Below are 19,616 nucleotides of genomic sequence, written 5' to 3' on the forward strand. Positions count from 1 at the left end.
ACAAATCCAAATTCATCGATTGATGTGATGAACCGATTTAATGTATGTATATTTTTTTAATTTGCATATAAACATCGATCAGCAAACATGCATAAAGCAGCTATCGAACTATTAATATTAGTAATTGGCCGTAACATGAATGCATTTATCAGACAGAGATTTGTTAACAGTGCATCCCAACCTTCACATTTTGCACAGTGTTCTTCATCTGTTGGTGAAGACACGTTTTCTTTTGCCGTGAACTTCTATTAATGTTACTATGTTTTTGCCTCCCCATTGGCTGACATTGGTTAACTGAGGAAGGGTGAACAGAGGATGTGAAGAGAGCGACAGATCGCATTATTGCTTCTATGGAAAAACTCTTCCACATCTACATGCAGATGTCAGAGAGAATTAACTTCGAGCAAGAATTAGCTGTCCGTCCCTCCTCCTCCTCCGTCCAGCATTCAAATGCAATATTTAGGATGTTTGAGAATCGCCCTCAAATAAGTGTTGAATAAGTGTGTGTGGGCGGATCCTTTATATAAAGTGCTCTGATTTATGCCGTAGGTTTTGCATTTTAATCCCCGTTTGATTACGGCGGGTAGGAGCATGCTGGGAGAAATATCCGAGCGCAGTGTGTTTTAATTACAGTAGCCGCTCCGAGGGAGGACTGTTCTTGGAAAACAAGGCCGTGGGGGTTTATTAGACAGGGGAATCGTCATGGATTATTAGATTTTAAAAACAACGGACGTGTTAATGGCCTTTGTATTGGCGTGAGAGGCTGATAAGTGTTTTTCTCCGTCCTCAGGGGTCGTCCTGATGGAGATCTCAGACGTCCATCGGAAAGTCAACATGGAACTGGAGGAGAACGTGAGTGTGTGTTTTTATTCGTTTCTTGGCCCAAAGCACATGGAAACGCACCAAGCTAGAGAGCCATCTGCATATGCCCGTTTCCCATAAACTCTGGACTCCCTCCCGTTGATATACAGGCAGACTTATTAGTGTAAAGAACGGGAAAGGGTAGAGGAATACAGCGTGTCAGACTGTTTGTATCAGAGCAGGTTTGAACATGCCCGTTGATGCACCTGATCCCAGCTCCGCATGATGACAGTGCAGCCGCTGATCTGGGACTCAAAACAGGACAACTAACAAGAAGAAGACGGGCCGCATTTAATCGGCTCCGGTCAAATCTGATAGCATTTTCATAAACTGGATAACCCGTGAGACTTCCTGAAATACCTGACAAAGAAGTAGAGCTGTACCACCATTCCTAACTTCTAATAATATTACTGATATTGCCAATATTGTGAATCCGTACTAGTTTGACAACAGGGTCTGCATGTAGGTTTTAATACACTAGCGTGATAGAAGTAGTTAATTTGTAAAGCGTGGCTTAAACTTCATAACGCAGATCAATCCTTGTTTATTAATCTCTCATTTTTGTCTATCCACTGCGAATTTACAAGCTTTGGAAAGAAATCTACACGAATTCTGCAGTTTAAAGAAAGCCTTCTAAAGAGATATGATCGTTTTACATGAACACGTTTCATTTAGGATTCATTCGGATTATTGGGTCTTAGATGAGGCTCCTTGTTGTGTTAAAACACCTAAAACATCTTCATTCTGTCACCTACTCGCCATCATTCCATTGTAAGCCTAGTAATAATAGAGATATAGTTAGTAATATTGCTATTTTTCATCACATTTAGACATCTGTGCCATTATCTCTGATGTTAATTCAGATAGCTGCTCTGAACATGTTAATAAAATCTAACCGGCTTGGTATGATTGTTCAAATAGTTGCTCTGCCGTGACGGTAATTGACCTAAATGAAAAAGATTAATTAATCAATTTAAGAGTATGTTTTTAGTGCTGTCAAACGATACTTTTGTTTTCGTTTACATAACATATATCAAGAAAAAAGGTGTATGTTATATATGTTCATATATGATATAAAAGTTATGTGCAAAACTAAACCCATTATAGATAGCATATACTTCTAGTCTAGTCAGCTTTATCGATTCAGACCATGACGTGTATGAATCTGTTCAGTGAGCTCTGAACCTCAGGACTCAAACTGTAAATCTGCAACGACAGCTTCAGCGACTATAATGGGATGGGTGCATTCCGATAATGTTGCTTTGTGCATAATTTATTCAAAATTTGAATACGTTTTGTCTTTCATGCTTCGCATAGCACATCTGCTGTCATTTCCAACCAAGATAGAGACATTTTCCTCTCTGCTTGAGATTTTAAAACACTTATTCCATCCCATATTTATTGAAAGGGCAAAATCGCTCTGATCGGTGGTTGGTTTCATCCTAATATCCTGCAGCACAGTTACTTTTATTGTCCAACGCTGGCGGTTGTCTCTAGGGATTTTTCATTATTACAACTGCAATGGCACGTCGGCGGCTGGATTATACGATTAATCAGAGCCTTACACGCTACGACATTTACAAGTGCATTTCTACTATGCAAGCCCACATTGTACCCAGAGCCTAAAAATACCCTGTAGATCTATGAAATGACTAAACTAGAATGTCGGCTCGAATATAGGCAGACGCATCTAAAACTCGACAGCGATTCCTCATTTAACGCTCTAGCAAATGAAGCGCTCTTTTCTGAATGAAAACATGCGTTAATGAAGACGTGTCAGGAAGTGTGGGATCTAAGAAAGGCAGATTAGTGAAGGGGGCAGGTGGGTGCACTTGTAGCCGTGATGGTGAGGTGTCGATGGGTTAGTTAGTGTGTGTTGGTGTGTGGGTATCCCTCGGTTTGTCTCTGACTCATCTCTATAAGCGCTTTAGCTTATACAACAACTGTAAACAGCCTGCCGACTCACCCGTTGCCTCGTTTTCTGCTCTTGTACGCGCGTTTTCAATTTAGGCCTCTAACATTTTCTTCATTTTCGGTCTCTTCCTCTCTCTACAGTTCAGACGGTTTCATCGGGAGGTTATTGCGGAGTTGGAGAGGAAAACTGACATGGACGTGAAGTACATGACGGTGAGATGCTGTATGGTCGATGTGCATGTACGGACACGACTCCATCGTGTCACCGATCGAATGCTGTCTGTCCACAGGCCACGTTTAAGAGATATCAGACTGAACACAAGATGAAGCAGGACTCTCTGGAGAGATCGCAGTCAGACCTGAAGAAGCTCCGAAGGAAAAGTCAAGGAAAGAACGCTTCGAAGTATGAGAGTAAAGAGAACGAGGTACGCAAAGATACGCACTACAGATACAGATATAAACGAAAAAACTGTGCTTTTAGTTTTCAGGTATATTTAGCAGGAGCATTCAAGAAATCAAATATATCATAAATATAAAAATAAAACACTACAGGCCTACACTTCACTGTGTGACTTATACATCGATTCTTGTTAAAGGCACACTCCACTATTTGAAAAAGGCTAATTTTCCAAAGCGTTTTTGGAGGCGCGTGATATCAGTGCGCCTGCTGCACTCCCATGGTACGGCAGAGAACCTCCTTGATGATTACGCCTGAATATAGTTCATATCGGCTTAGAAAATCACACATTTCTTTTCTGTCAGCCTTAGTACACGATATGACTATCTAAACAGTGAGAATATCGAAACCATTTTTTAAAATTATTATTATTTTTCAATTGATTCAGTGATCCATGCTAAGCTACAGCTAAAAGTGCTGAATGGATTCAAAAACGGTACAATTGTTTTCAGAGATAGTGGAGTGTTGCTTTTAAAGCAGCTGTATTGAAGTTCCTCAGTCAAGAGCAGTAAATGTTGTTTCACTTTGGGTGAATTACCCCTTTTAAATATTAAGAAAACCACTAAACTATCATAAATAACGGACTTTTTCCTATTGGAGATGATGGGGACGAGCAGCTGTTTACCCGCATTCTTCAGTATATCTTCTTTTTATTGTTGTTGAAATTTAATACAGGTTTGGGGCAAAGTAAGAATAAGTAATGACAGATTTTTCATTTTGGAGTGCAGTATCCTTATTGGCAGAAACATGTCTAGTGCTATTAGTCTGCTGTTGCTTTGCATCTAATATGCAGCACTTTCACTTTAGACATAACCAACCGTGTTGATGGGTAAACCTTGCATGGTTTTGACCATATTAGCTTAGTCCAGTAATCAGGCGCTGCTGTTTGACGGCATTTCAGTTGTAAATCACATTTAGGAACAGCACACCAGAGAGGATTTAAAGCACATGCAAATAATGTACTTTTTTGATTCGTAAGTAAGTGCAGCGTCCCATGAGAGTAACTCTAGAGACGAGTTAACATTTGATGTGAATGTGCGTCGCGTTGTACACCGCACTACTACCATATTTCTTCAAACCAGATCAAAGAGAGATTTCAATTTCACGGTTGGAACGAGGATGCCACATGCACCTGTACTTTGCAACCATGTCGACATTAAAGAGCTTTAACCATAGCGGTATTCCCACTATTTCAGTTGGCTTCTTTGAGTGCTTGTATCCCCATCATGAAGAGCATTCACACTCTGTAAAAAAAAAAAAAAAAAAAAAAAAATCTGGTTGTGTGTGAATGGACAGACACGCTTCCAACTTCCGACCTGTAGAAGCGTTGTTGAGTGTAATTAGTCACTTGCAAGGTTTGTGAAAATAACGCAATCTGCGCGATTACTCCTTATAATAGGGGATGCAGCATTCATCTGTGCTTTTAGTGCTGCTCACAAACTCTTCATCTGCTCTGGGTTTGGCTTATGTTAATGTGCAAAACCATCTTACCGTATTTATAACCAGAAGCACTTATGAACAGAAGAGAAGCTTTAAGAGGCCCCCCTGCTGTTTTCCTTCAGACTTAAAGTTCAGCGGTTTAAGGCTTGAAATATTAGTTAATATTTCTGTGTATTTTTGGCCGATCGTCATAACATATTGGTTATCGTCAGGAACGTGGTTCTGATTGGTCAGGATGCAGGAACTGTTGGCTTTAGAGCTCTATTTTGAATCTGAATGTTATCAGATGCAGGCTTGTGTTCGTATGCAACACGCCCGTAAGGCGTATTAAATGCGTCTTGTAATATCTCAGACAAACCTCCAACCTCACCTAGCACCTCCATGAACTTTCTTCCGTCGTGGTGGATCCGTCTCTGTATAAATAAAGCCCGCTAAGCAACTGTATTTGAAACCCGAGCACAATCTTCTGATCCGCGCTTATTCATCATAAGCATCTGATGGTTACGACTCTGTTCATCAGGGTGGCCTGCGGAGATGAATTGCTTTTTCTCTGCGCGCTTGCACCCTGATGGCTAACGCCTCACTCGCTGTGGAATTTACCGACAGATTATCCCTGTCTGTGTTTCTCTCACCCGCCGATGATGGATGGAGGCGTCGGTCACGGCGGCGTCAGAGATAAGAGACGTACCTCTTTTCTTTGTTCCTGACTGCACATCATTGACATCCTGACATTTCACTGCTCCCGTGGTCTTCGTAATCAGTCTCCGCTGATCTCGACAAGCTTTTGGTGTCATTTCACACCAAATAAACTCCTTGTTTATTCTAAGAGAGATTGAATGGCTTTTGATAGTACAGTTGTACTGATTTGTTTTGCCTGTTTTTAATTTCGTTGCATCCGAGTCGAAAGAAGTGTCTATTAGAAAAAATTTTTATTTTTTTATTTTATACAACAATTTTGAATTTTCAGCATCCCTACTCCAGTCTTCAGTGTCACAATAAATCCTTCAATAATCATTCTGATGCGCTGATTTACTGCTCAAAAATATTTATTTTTTTAATTAATATCAATATTGAAAACATGCCGCTTTAATATTTTTGTGGAAACCATTTAAGATTCTTTTAAGAACAGAATTTCTATAAAAAGATAGCAGTCGTTTGAAATATAGTCTTATAACTTTTGGTAAATTCAATGCTTCTAGTATATATTCTTGTAGTTTCTATGTGTCTTTTCTGTATTTCGAAACAAATAAACGCAGCTTTGATGAGCATAAGAAACTCAAAATCATTCACCGATGAGGTTATGATGGTCTTGAAGACAGCATGGTGCACAGATCTATGGTGGTCCCGCTTGCATCTGTCTCTTTCGAGGTTTTCCCGTTTAGGCAGGAATGGAGTATTTTTCATCTCTTCTCCTCCATGCGCTTTTCTTTTACCTTTCTCCACAGGAGGAGAATGAAGGTGTCCATAGCAACAGACTTTATCATGGGTCTGCGGTGATAAACAGGACAAATAGCGCTCTTACGCCCCTGTCCATCTCCCGTGGTTCCATCACGGCTTTTGGGACGCGTTCGCTTGGACAGACAAGTCTGGTGCTTTTAACTCCGTGTGTGTTCATCTGCAATGTTACAGAAAATGCAGCTGTTATCTCCGCTGACCAGACCGTGTGTCTGCGTGCCAGCAAGACAATGCATGTCAGAGAAAGCTCCTCGACGTGTGCCTGTTTTGTTTTTAATCTGCCTACTTCTTCACACACGCTCGCACAACTGCATCTTTTCAAAATCAACTAGTATGCGTTTAGGAGGCACTGTATAATTCAGCCGGTTACATCCGCTGAAAGAGGCACAGAGCAGACGCGTTTCTCTCGTTAGATTTAAAGCCCTTACGTTAGACCTATTAAGCCAAAAAGAGAGAGCGAGAGAGAATTGATTGTTTAAACGCACATGATTCTGCCTGACTGGAATACACTGGCACACAAAAGAGGAAATGGATTCAAATCGGTCACAAGGAGCTTGGGTCTTTCCGTCCCCATAATGACGAGGGGTTGCCCCTGGGCGAGCGTCACCCTGCCTCTTCCTGCACCACCAACCTTGATTGTTTTCATTTGCCATTTATAGCAGTACCTGTTCTCGGAAAACAAAAGAATAACAGGCTGGCCCTTCCTCTTCATTAACAATTGATCCAGGGGTTTACAGCAGACAGGAAGTGTTGTGCCAGGTGTGGCGAGCAGATTACGATCCCCAACCTGATGTTTACTGTTTTTATTTGATTGTTTTGACCTCTAGTCACCTGATGAAATCTGAAGGAGTTATAGACATATAAATGATGGTTTTGATTTTCTACTATACTTGGTGTAAGTAAACTTTCAAAAAAACATCCGCAAATGGACTTCATGAACATTTGATTTGTGTAATCGCCACACCGTACTACTTTAGTTCTGGTCTAGTGTTTTTAGAAATCCTAGAGTTGACTTCTTGCCTATATACTAAATGTAATATTATGTTTCCAATAGGTTGTGTGTACCTTGAGGTCAGGGACTCTTTATACGGAGTCACCTGTTATTGGCAGGATCTAGGCCAAAGGTGGCCAATCCTGCAAAGTTCAGCTCCAGCTCTAATCAAACATCAACTAAGGCTGGGTATACACTAAAATTTTTTTTTTTTTTTTTAATCTTATAAGATTTCCATGTAGAGACCACAGACATGAGGACAGAAAATCCCAGATTTCAGAGGGTTGCTTCTATAGTGTTACTACTATAGTTCTACACCAGATTTTCATCCAGAGTCCCGACTGTGAGCACGCCTTTATAAGAGAAATAAACCTAGACAATGTTTACACAGCGTTTTAAATCATGATGGGAGAGGGTGTTTCAGACGCGCGTCTAGCCAATCAGCTTAAAACCTACGCCACCGATAGTTTCTGAAACTATTTTATACCCTACTCCAAGAAGCTAATTTAGTTCCTCCAAAGAAGTTACTGAACTAAAATCATTCCTAGTTCCTGCAGGCAGAACAAGCCAATTACTCCTGCATCTGGCTTTATATACAGTTTTACATTTTCTTGAAGAAATTTAATGTGTAGAAATCAGTTTTTTGTAACATTTGTTCAAAATGACAGTATAGACATTTCTAATGTTACAAAAGATCAAATAAATGTTTCACAACAATCTAAATAAACCTGTTTTCAACATTGATGATGTTTTTAAAATGTTTCAATCGGCATATTAAAAATGATTTCTGAAAGGTCATGCGACACTGAAGACTGTAGTAATGATGCTGAAAATACAGTTTTGATCACAGGAATAAATTGCATTTTGCAATACATCACGGCAGAAAACTTTGTTTTAAATTCTAATAATAAATATTTCACAAAATGACAGGTTTTTTTGATTGTTTGTTTTTATTTTTGTTTCATTTTAGAAGAGAATTTTTTATGTAATAAATGGAGAACACAACACTTACCGCCTGATTTAAAATACAAATGTGTATATATTTAAGAACCTTCATTTGCATATTTTATTCAATATTTTAATGTAACTAGGTGCAGTCTCCAACTAAATGTTCATTATGCGCTTTGATCCGTGGAACGAATCATAAAAGTATTCACCTAATAAATTCCTTTTGTAATTTTGACCTTTGATCCAGATATCTTTAGCATACTGGGAGAGGCTTTACGTAAGATGCCCAAACGATACTTTCAAAAAGTAGCAGTGTTGAATCACACTTCAGTATCCTGTTTCACCAGTCTACTGTATGTAGATGGAGTGATTACGAAAAGAAATGTGCAGACAAAATAAGACCGTAAAGCTCAAAGTTGAGCGAAAGCAAAACCATTTTGACCAGTAACACCAAAAGCCAAATTGACTCTCTTCCCGGGATGTGCTGCATTCTTTGGCTTTCATTCATCAGATCTGATGAAAGCCATTGTGAAATGAATGCTGTCTTACATCATCTGCATTATGTCGTCGTGAGGGTGTGTCCGTGTGAATGCACCTGCATGCAACCGCCTCCACAGGCCACACACTTAACATGTGCGGCCTAATGAAACCACAGAGTGAGGACCGGACCTCGGTCAAGTCACTGTTCACTGTCAACCAGCAGTAGTTCTCAAATCCCAGTCATACTTGAGCACATTCAAACTTGTGGACTTCACAGCTTACATTTCAACCTTTGCCTTGGCAAATCCGCATTGACGTCATAATTATAAAAGCTGATAGCCGAGACTGGACTGTGATCTTCTAACCATTATCATTCCTTATGAAGAGTATGAAGGCCAACCCCATTTCTATTTCTTTCTTATCGCATTGTGTTTTTTCCATTTTAAATGTTTTTGATTACGTTTATTTTGGAGCTCTGTTTTAAAATGTTCAAAAAGCATGTCCAGATTATTTGAAGTCATGAAACAATTCGTCTACAATCGGGTCATAATGCTCCTAAACTATCTGCACATATCTAAATGCAGCTCCTTTGCTTCCTTCACAACACCTGACATTCAGTCTGATGGGTCACTTTGTTCCTTTATAATACTTTCAGAAGTTCACAGCGAACGAGTGTTTGAACACGCTGCTTATCAGACAGCTGATAAGAGCCCCTCTTTTCTCTTCAGTGTCTGGAGACTCTCACTCACCGTCAGATGGACATGCAGAAGTTCATCGCTGACGGCTGCCAGGAGGCTCTGCTGGAGGAGAAGAGGCGCTTCTGCTTCCTGGTGGACAAGCACTGCTCCTTCTCCTTCCAGATCTCTAATTTCCACGACAAGGTTTGTTAGTTCACTGAGAGCAGACGCCTCTAGATGCAGTTTCACTCCGGCGCCCTAACACTTTCTTGTGTTTTTGAAGGCTCGAGAACTTCTGACGGAGAACCTGTCCACCTGGCAGGACAAATGCGCGACGCTACCAATGTCCCCGAGTAGTGTGATGTCCATGATTGAAGGTCTGCGACTCCGGTGTCCAACACTCCGCAGGCGTCTCCAGCCCTCCAGCGCCACAACAGAGTGAGGAGGACGCCAGCTCCTGCACCACACCACGAGTCCTGTGGTGTTCACGAACCCTCACCTGTGTTTTTCTGTACCTGTGCAGGCCAACTCGGACGCTATGATTCCAGCACCCCCAGCGCCGCCTCAGACGAGTCCCCTGGCCAACATGTTCAGTCAAGAGTCCTCCAGGAGAGAGGAGAGACACTGGTAGGACCTCTTATAGGCTATTGTGTGGAGTTATCCTTCCAGTCTCGCCTTGTAATCTAAAGGTTCAGATTTGCCGCTTTTGCTTTCCTAAAACACAATCCTGATTTATTGTGCATAACTATCATTGTTGGCTATGGCTATAAACTCATTTTTGTAGGTGACAAAGGAACTGCGACTCTTTTAATGTAATTTTTAATGTCATAGTTTATGTAATTTTAATACCAGTTAACTTAGATATCAGCAATTATAAGCTTTAATAGATAATATACTGTAGAAATGTTTAATAAGAGATTATAATATAAATTATAGAATAATTTATTTAAATTATTTTGTTATTTGTACATTATTGTAATACTTTTTAAATGTAGTTAGCTTTTATTTTTAGATTTTGTTTTTGTTACAGTTTTGTTTTAGTAATTCTATTTGATTTTTTTTTATTATTATTTATATATTTTTTTTATTTTTATTTTGTAATTAGCTTTTTAATTTTATCATTTTTTAAATGTTTATTATCGTTTTATTATAAACTGTTTTGTTAACTTATTAGTGTTATTAGTTTCTGTTCTTGATTTTTTTTTTTTTTTTTGGTAAAATATCCTGTTTTACTTTTGAAAATTAAGTGTTAAAAAACAAAACCCCAAAAAGTGAATTAGATCAGTGAGTCATATGTTTATCATTACAAGTGAAGCTTTGAGGACCTTGGGAGACATGTCATCTGTCTTTTTCACCTCCAGACTACAAATAACGAGACAACGGATTGTCCAGGTCTGTGTCGATGGCCACTGGCCTCAATCACATAGACAAAAGACCCAAAGTGCGTACCATTTTCCCCTACAAGTCTGGAAACAATAACACGCTGTTGAGTTTTGAAGAAGGAGACATTATCTCACTGCTGATTCCTGACGCAGAGGGACGGCTGGCTTTACGGAGAGCTGCAGAAAAACAAACAGTGAGTGGAGCTTATCAGCGTGTCTCGTTTATATGAGCTTTCCACACTAGAGCCGGTTCGTAGACATGTCTGTAGCTTACAGTTGATGGTGACACTAGCAATAACGGTTTTGCTTTACAACCAAAAATGCAATTAAAACAGGCCAGGGTATTTTTAAGGCTGGTGGCGAGTCAGTCCATCTCAGATGCACCAAAGTGACTCAGGATGTGGAGAGACATTATGTGTGCACAGCTGCTGGTGCCGGTCTGCAAACCAGCTGTGATGAAGAAAACCCAGTTCATTGTGGTGTCAGTCAAAGCCACATGAAGCTCCGATTCGAGAGAGAGCAGACGGGGCTGCAGCTTATCTGAGATGCAGAACACAATCCCCCCAAGGACCTGAGGACTTTCAGCAGGTGGAAGAGACGTAATCAGAATAACACAGTTATGGCAGAGAAATCGGTCTGAACACGCCAGCGCTCCTGCCAAAAACTGATGTTGTTGGTTTCAGAGAACGCTACCAGATGGCGAAACAGACAGGGTGCGTTCTGAATGCAGTCAGAGTCGTCACTGCCACAGAAGTCAAGTCAAGTTGAAGTAGAGCTCATAAACTTTCAAGATGAAGACAAGTAGTGAAATTATTATTTTTTCTCTCTTTCAAAACTGTGTTCAGAAATCATGTTGTGCATTTTTTAAAATATTTTTTTATTTATAAATTTGTTTTATTAGTAGCAATAGTACTATCATAACATTGAATTTATTTCTGTCACAGTTTCTTCTGAGTTAAAACTTAAGTTGCTGTGAAGACTGTTAAGTTTCTGTTTATAAGATATGACGATTTTTTTTTCTCAAAAGAAATGATAAAATCATCGTGAAGTGATTCTCGGGCAGCTCTAAATATTACATTCGTTCCCCGCTCGCTTTTTTCCACATTAAAGAAATCACGCAGCCCTAAGAAGTTTTTTAGAACTGGGGAACTTGGCGTGTTATTATAATCTTTCGATTTATCTTTAAAAGAATAATTCACCCAGAAATGAACGTTGCGCCATTTTCACCCTTCGCTTTTTCTTTTTTTTCTTTGGGTAATCTGTAGTTTGACTCACTCGGTCGCATCGTGTGTTGGTGGTGTTCTGTTTTAAAAACAACATCAGACTTGTCTGAACCTATAGGGAACGATACATGAAGTCAGACTTGTCACCTAGCAACCCGTTAATATGTGCCAAATTACACGCAAGCACCATTTGCTAAACAAGGCCTTTTAAAACACTACGACGACCTGTTCAGACAGACTGAGTGCTTCTATTTAAAGAAAACTTCGGCCTGATTGACGGTTGGTATTAATAATACATTTGCGAGGTCAATTAAAACGTCCTCCTCGTGTTCTTGAATGCCAAGCAGGAAATGAGCTTAAAATCAGCGGTGAAACTTTCCAGCCTGCGTCTACGGATCGCCGTCGCTGTACCGTAGCTCCTCCGCTCTGTTGATTTAAAGCGCACCGAAAAGCACACCCAAGCACAGAAAGACCAATATTAGCATTTCTTCATGTGGATGACGAACACGAGGACAGAAGTGAAGGGATTTGCCTGGAGATTTGCAGTGTCTACATCGAAAGCAATATGAAAAGTTTGCTCTGCTGTCCTAGAAGAGAAAGACCGCAACACGGTCGTCCTCTCGGAGGGTACTGGAACGTGAATACATGTGAAGAGTCACAAAACTCAAAAGCCTCAGCCCCTACAGCCATTGATGCACTGCTTTTGCAGTGGACTTACCAACTTCAACCTTCCAGCGATCGCTGACAGACGAAGAGTGGCGTTTAGTGTCTCGTACGTGAGTAAGAAACACGCTTGAAGGAGCCTAAATATAAAGAGTTGAGGAAGTTGTTCAGACGTTTAGTCATTCACCTGACTGGTCTCTGCTTCCTAAAATGAAGGTTCGTCACAGTCTGATATATCGTATTAAATATGCAAAATTCACTCGAGATGAATGTTTACTGGAATATAAAACTAAAACTAAATATGGCATTTATTGTAACGGGTTTATATGAAGATCGTTCCCCTTAAATTAAAAGTTGATATATCACATTCAGCGTCTACACAAAACTCCATGCAAGATGTTATTTGTCTTTCCCCGTAGCTTTCAGGGGCGGAGGCGGCTGTAGAAACTGAGTTTCCCATCACTATTTACATTCCCTCAGCTTACAAGAACACAAAGTCCTGAGAAAACGGTGCCACACCAAGGCAAACACTGCCATTGTGCTTGAAGTAATGACAGGCCATTTGATGTCACCGTCACCTCACACCGCCGCACGTTCAGATGACGGCCTCTGCTTGGATTTCCTTTCTGAGAACGCAATGCAACCGCTCAGATGGCTTTCAGAATGCTTCTCTCAGTGTTTTATGTCCCGCAATCCCAGACTGTGTTCAGCAAACACCGAGCAGACATTATAAGAGCCATTTATCCAGCGCTAGATAAAAGCATCCACTTTTTTTCCTCCTCCTTTTTTTCATCCGACTGACTGTGTTGTCTGTCTGTGTGTGTTTTTACAGGCGGGGCTGGTTTCCATCATCTTACTGTCGCGCATACACAGAGCTAGCGGTAAATAACAGGTAATCAGATACCACACACACACTAACACGGTTCTTTGTTGTCCTGATTAGCCCTGATACCGATCGCTGGGCCTCTGAAGAGAAGGAAACACAAGCTTCACAGCAGTCAAGCCCTATTTTAAGACTATCGCATACTATCGCAAAGACCCATTTTTACATATTAGAAGGGGGTTTGTGTATCGCATGGGTCAAAAAAGTTTGACGGCGTTTCATTTAATATCGCCAGAAAGCAAATGCTTTCATACTGGTTTCCTGAACACACCCTGCAACTGCTATTGGCTGGACAAACGGTTAGTTCCGCCCCCAAACTCACGCCATTGGTCGAGTCAACGAGTGTTTGTACACTTCTATACGTAACTTGCAACTACGTGCCAACTAGTTCTCGCACTAGCGTGTCTGCTAACTGTCAGAGTAGACGGTTAAGGTAGGTTTAGGGTTGGCGGAATAATATTTGCAAAGTTTCTTGAAGTAATACAGATATTAAGCTAATACTCTAATGACTGCTAGTTTCTTACTGCTATTAGAACGGCAAAGCTTAACAGACTCTGGCTTTAATGGATGATCGATTAACCAATGTATATTGAGAGCTGCAGAGAGAAACGGTAGAAACAGGCCGCATACCCAGACTGACCCAGACATGCTTCGTGAGACTTCTAATCCCTTGTGCTCTTTCCCACTGGTGCTATTCAAACGTGTGGAGGTCAGATCATGCACCTACTCTCCGCCAATGTTTGCTTGAAGAGCGCATGACTTAATGCTTTCTGATGTCAAACGAAATCCTATCCTCTTGGACCCGAGGGGTTCCTGTAATGCCTGATCAAAAGCCTTTGTTGCAGCGAACGGTGAGAGCACCAAAGGCAGTTTGCTGATTATGCATGCTATCTTAACATGGTGTGCTAGCACCACACGGTTTACAGATCTGGATGGAAATGAAATGGACAAGTCACGAAAAACTCTAGAACTATATCACTCGGAACTATTGCAAGTATGCTACGATATAATATCTTGCATTTTAAGATGTTTGATTTTACTCACACATCATTGTTTATAGACTTTCAATAACACATTTTAGACTTAATATTAAGAAATGTGCATTGTGCTCAAGCAGTAGTCCAAATAAATTAGAATTATTATTTTTATAGCAGTACATCTCAAGCGTTATGTCAGTGTTAATAGATTTTAACTGCAATCTTAAAATTAAAGGTTCTTTATTGGCATCAGTGGTTAAAGGAAGAACCTTGAATGACCATGAAATCTATTAAATGCAAAAAAAAAAACCCTGTTATTTATAGTTCTCAAGATTTTTGTAAAGTTCCCCAAAATGGTAGGAACTGTTCACTGAAAGGTTGTTTGGGAACCTAATATTTTCCTTCTATGTCATCGCTTATTTTGATATTTTTTAGGAAACTTTTTTCATATTTTAAGCATGAAATTAATGTATTTCCTTTTTCTTTTTGTAAGCAGAGTTTGGAAAAATCAGACAAAGTGGGAATTGTTATTGTTAAACACAAGCTAACTAAAAACATAAGACAAATGTGTCACATGATTAAATTAGTAAGCGTGCTAAAACGCGGTCCATATAAAGGTTTCTTTTGCTGCGGTTGCGTTGCAGTATTGCTGGAAATCCTCCGATGCGCAGTAAGAGCGTGGCCAACCTCATGCAGAAGGACTCGGAGGACGACATGATGGTTCTGCCTCCGCCGACTACAACGACTCACCCGTCAGGAGAAACTCCACCAAGAGCCTGATGCAGACGTACACCTCCACATACGATAACCCGGTCAGTCTCCTTCATCTTCCCAGTCAACTACCACTATATCCTACATGGACGCTGCTTGCTTTGCCTTTTCTTCGTGCCGGGTTCCTAAAGCTCATATTATATATACTTTACAAGCCATAAGTTAGGCCCGTTTGCTTACATTGAACCGTATAGGTGCAAATAGACTATCGATACCACAGCTAGTGGTAGGTTTTCCGTTGGCGCCCGCCGTCAGGAAAAGTCCGATTTGGTTTAGGAGCGACAGAAGCCCGCGTGAAGTCCTCTCAGGTGTAGGTGCGCATGCGTGTCGGTGTCAGGGTGTCTAGGCCGTGTCATGACGTGCAGTCCTCGCGTCTGAGTGGATCAGAGGATCAGGATCACTTTAAAGAGGATTGCCGGTGGAGCAATGCTAAATCCAAACTGCTCTCTCAGAAGCGTCGCCTCGGTGACGGCACAAAATAAACAAAGCTACCCTTTCAAGCCCACCACATCTCACGGCTTATTTCAGCATGTTTGCTTTTTGGGCAAAAATAAAACGAAAAAAAAGTGCACTTTATAGTCAACGCTCGGAGATTCGGTTCCAGATCGTATTATAAATTGTAACAGGAGTGGGAGTTAAAACGGCAGGAGTAATGTCATTCCCATATTCTTGCTTGAAATTATCTCCCAAATGTATACATTACATAACCACGCAGACGTTACTACATTCTTATGTAATATATACATCAATAATTAAAGTTATAAATAAATTAAAAAAATTTACTTGCTGCAAAAATATTATTCGGACATGAGCGCAGCCAGCTTCACGTTATGAAACGTTTGAAGTATTAATGCTTGAAACGTGAGACGCACAAAACGGCGTGATTTAAAAGGACTGCACGCATTTTGTGGTTAAACTGATGATAGATGCACACCGAGAGACCCGTGATATGTGACTGACTCGGCGTTAAAAAATGCTGTTTGTACATGATTTCTAAACAATGTGCTGTTACCTCTTCCATACTTCCACAGTAAAAGCTATGAATGTGTCGGGAAGAAATAGCAAGGATCATTTCATTATTTATTAAGAGTGTTTTCTGTCATATAAACGTCTGAAGGCTTTAAGCAGGGTTGTCCGACTCCTTTTCACTAAGGGCTGCTTCAAAGGGACAGTTATAACCGTAAAAATATTACTTGAGTTACAAACGTTGCATTTGCACAGGTGAAAAATACATGTAATCGCCTGTGCTGTTTTAACAAATCCAGATCACTCTGTAAACCGGAAGCAGAAATAAAGTATCCTCATTGTTAACTTTTGTTAGAAATTTTTTTTTGTTACATTTATGGCACGACAAATAATTGTAAGTTTGTGTGACTGGATATGGCAGATGGCGTTTAACAATCCGATATTTAGACTGTGTCCTGCAGTACTCCACTTCGACCGCTGGCTGCGTCAACACTTACGCGCTCTTTCGTCTCACGAGAGGCGGAATGAACCACTCGCACGAGAATGTTGAAAATGAGACGTTAGATGGCTTGGTATTTACTCGATAGCAATATATCCGGAACGCCGTGGGCGGTTGTATTTGCATGCATGCAAACGCGATTTGACAGTGCGTAACCAGACAGAGACGACGCACGCAAAATGAAGGGAGTTTGCTTATTCCCAGAACTGGCTGGCGGCAGCGATGTAAAGCTATTTGTTCGGAGGAGCCTTGATTTGTGATATTTGCGGGCTGCGGTGTCGGATGGCCAGGCTGTGAAACGGACTCATCTCTCTGGACGCCGTGAAATATTCATCACCGGGCCCACGCACACAGCCACACACACACACACAAGCCGCGCACATCCGGCCACGGCTCGACCTTTCCGATGGAATTCCACACGGACTTCAACCTGAAACCTGCTGGCAAATCCACCCATTCATTGGCCCCGCCGGAAGCCAAAGCTCACCCCCCTGATGTCACGCACACAATAGAAGTACAGGAGCCAGATCTGTAGGTGTGAAGCCCTGTCGTTGGGCACCTGTCCTCCCCGCCGAGGGCTGGCTCATCTCTGTGGCGACTGAGGAACCCGTGCCACGCAATTACTCAAGCCAAGCTCGTCTCTCCGCCCCGGAAAGCCAGGGGGAATGAGAAGATGTCGAAGGAGCTGGAAAGGAGATTGTCATGAGTGAGAGAGGCGGAGGCTGTGTGTGTGTGTGTGTGTGTGTGTGTGTGTGTGTGTGTGTGTGTGTGTGTGTGTGTGTGTGTGTGTGTGTGTGTGTGTGTGTGTGTGTGTGTGTGTGTGTGTGTGTGTGTGTGTGTGTGTGTGTTTTAGCGGGGAGCGCGGGTCTTGGATGCTCAAAGGTGAAGGCGTTAGCGAAAAATGCTCCTGCCTAGTTTTTAGCTTCGCTTGAGAGAAAAAACGTAAAAGGGAAGAATCTGATACAAGACTGACAGCAGATGTGAATCTCGAAGGAATGCAGACGGTGACATTAGAAACGTCTCCGTGGAGGTTATACGTGATGGACGAGATTGAGGTTTGGGTTTGGCTAATAAAGCTTTGGCTCTCGGCCACACGGGAAATGGCACGTCTGACCAGATAGATACGATACACGCGGTCATGTTTTAGAGATCTCGCTGGCGTCCAGGAGTGAAGATGCACAGCTGGATGACGGCAGTGGGTTATTACGATGCCAGATGCCCACTAACTGAATCAAGAGGCGTTTAGTGCGGACACAGCTGCCCTCTAGTGAGGAGACCAGCTCAGTGCTCAGTTAGGATTATACACATAGTCCAGTTACTGTTAGTGAGCATTTTAGCATGTTGGTCTGTTTGTAAAGACAACATCTAGAACGCATCCATCCATCTTTATCTTTATCATTTAATGCTCGTTTGTTTAGCTCCTGTAGTGAGAGGTCTTAAAGAAATGTATTTATTTATTTTAAGGGGGTGGGTTTATAACAACCGGTTTAGAAGAGTTTGTGATGATGGTTTATTCATGAAGAGACACCAAAACACTGGAGTAACGACGGAGGGAGAGCATCGCCGCTGCTTTTAGGGTACCGTGCGTAGTATTTCGGAGATGCGTGACGTGTCCTGCTCTTTTTGTCTCCTGCAGGCGCTGCCTCAGTCAAACGGCCTGCCAAAGCATCCTATCCTGGGTGAGTATTAATATCCATGCTTGTCGCCTTCAGAGCTTCATGCTTCACTAGCTAAATCAGATATGTAACTATACGTCCTATGTGTGTGTGTGTGTGTGTGTGTGTGTGTGTGTGTGTGTGTGTGTGTGTATAAATACATCTGCATGGAGAAAATCTCGTTTTATATTAAATATTTATATAAAATTAAATAAGAATTTGTACATGTAAATATTTTAAATATTCTGTATGTGTATATATAGTAAATATACACAATGAACATGCATGCATTATGTACATTTATATAGCTTTATTATATACTGAATGTAAAAGTTGTATTTTGATACGACTGATCGCTGAGAAGGCAGCTCAAAGTGTGACGTTTCAGCATCAATCCAGCGCTTGTTTGGATATTTTCAGAACTCGCATGTATTTATTTTATGGATGAAACGATAAAAAGAACAGCGCTCAAAAAAGAAAAACTTGTAGCAAAATACACTACTGTTCAAAAAGAAGAAAAATAAATGATTGATCAGAAGTGATAGTAAAACCATTTCCATTTTAATGAAGGACTATTCTTTTGAACTCTTTATTCATCAAAGAAAATCGAGCAATTATTACAGGTTCCAAAAAAGTAACTTTTTCAGGATTTATATGTATTATTTTATCTATATATATATATATATATATATATATACATATGCATCTTGTCTGTCATCTCTCTGGCAAATTTAATTTTAGCTAACAGAAAAATAGCAATTTAAGTCCGAGCGTGAATTTATCCTGTCAAAATAAACCATAGAAGAATAAGAGGTTCACTTATTTCTAATATAGTGAGCTGACTAACAATCTATATTGAGTTCTTCACGGGTGAAACTATCGTTTCGTGACAGATTTCTTGTTGTTTTCTGATACGTCTGGTCGAGCGCAGCAAGTGCTAATCTAGACATTGTCCTTCCAAGCAGCTGAGTAACCGTGCAAGTTGTCTCTGTAGGGGAGGAAATCCATTCGCTAATCAAACTCCGCCCACAGTCACAATGACAGATCAGCACCCATCATCTGATCGACCCCGCATGAGAGACCCGCATGGCACACACACACACACACACACACACACACACACACACCGTTCAACCACTATTTATGTAAGTCCCTTTAAACTCTCTCTCTCTCTATGTATATATATATATATATAGAGAGAGAGAGAGAGAGGAAATCATCATTTATGCATTTAGCTGTAATCAGATGCTTCACTTTGAGTATCATTCTGTAAATACATGAGAGAGAAGACACACTAGATGGGAACCTGCTCAAGCATGGAAGTCCTGATGATAGTGACGTGAACCCAAACACTGCTGACCCTCCGAGCTGGTA

General features: G+C 40.9%; 1 pseudogene; it reads left to right on the plus strand.

Moving 5' to 3' along the window:
• Nucleotides 1-15,361, plus strand: part of LOC122341390 — a 28,327-nt pseudogene extending 12,966 nt beyond the window's left edge.
• The last annotated feature ends 4,255 nt before the right edge of the window (nucleotides 15,362-19,616 follow it).

This window comes from Puntigrus tetrazona, chromosome 3 (genome assembly GCF_018831695.1).
Source record: "Puntigrus tetrazona isolate hp1 chromosome 3, ASM1883169v1, whole genome shotgun sequence".
Lineage (NCBI taxonomy): Eukaryota > Metazoa > Chordata > Actinopteri > Cypriniformes > Cyprinidae > Puntigrus > Puntigrus tetrazona.